Genomic DNA, 718 nt, shown 5'->3' with positions numbered 1-718 from the left:
TTATTCAGCTGCAAAGCCAATGCTCCCCAAGATTCAAATACAGTCACCCTAACAAAGGTAAGTTCCAGGGAAAGAGTTTGGGTAAAATGGATGGTGTGAGGAGATCAAGTTTGCTGAAAGAAAAGGGTTTGAAAACATTTGCTTAAAGACCGTAGCTTGTGTGAGAAGAGCTAGAAGGTGCTGGCGTATGAGGGAGTGGTGGGACCCATTAAGCTGAACAGGTGAGGAACAAAAAGTGGAGCACTGAAGTTAGGGTCTGGGAAGGTGAAGAAGAGACACTGGGTTGAAGGAAGATTTGTGTGAAGCCTGTAGGTGAAGCAAAGGAATGGGATATGATGAAAGATGGAAAACACCTGAAGGCAGTTGGGGTTAAAGGAAGGTATTATAGGATCTGAGAAGAGGAAGAGACCTTTCGCACAAACCTTTTGGCTATTCTGGAAGGTGATGAGGCAAGTGGTCATGGGGCTGGACAAGAGGGAGGGTTTGGGATTCAAGGTGAGGGATGGCCAAGGAGACCACCCAGGAGTTCAGCAGAGAGGGTACAGATAGTAAGGGACCTTGTCAGTGGTCTCTGCAAGGGGTGAATGGAAGAGGAATCAGATGCGAAGAACACCTCTAAATCAGGCACGGTTAGGGATCATGACCCTAGCTACCCTAGGCCCCAGATACCCTGCATGAAAGGCACAAGAAGGGAAAAGCATAGAGTGCATGCAAGGAG

General features: G+C 47.8%; 1 protein-coding gene across 1 annotated transcript in view; it reads left to right on the top strand.

Moving 5' to 3' along the window:
- The window catches only part of ASTN2 (astrotactin 2), a 644195-nt gene that overhangs the window by 8866 nt on the left and 634611 nt on the right, over nucleotides 1–718 (top strand).

The sequence above is a fragment of the Gavialis gangeticus genome, unplaced genomic scaffold (genome assembly GCF_001723915.1).
Source record: "Gavialis gangeticus isolate Ggan-Ray unplaced genomic scaffold, GavGan_comp1, whole genome shotgun sequence".
Classification (NCBI taxonomy): domain Eukaryota; kingdom Metazoa; phylum Chordata; order Crocodylia; family Gavialidae; genus Gavialis; species Gavialis gangeticus.
Note: the sequence above shows the minus strand (reverse complement) of the source record. Positions and strands in the feature narration are given on the sequence as shown.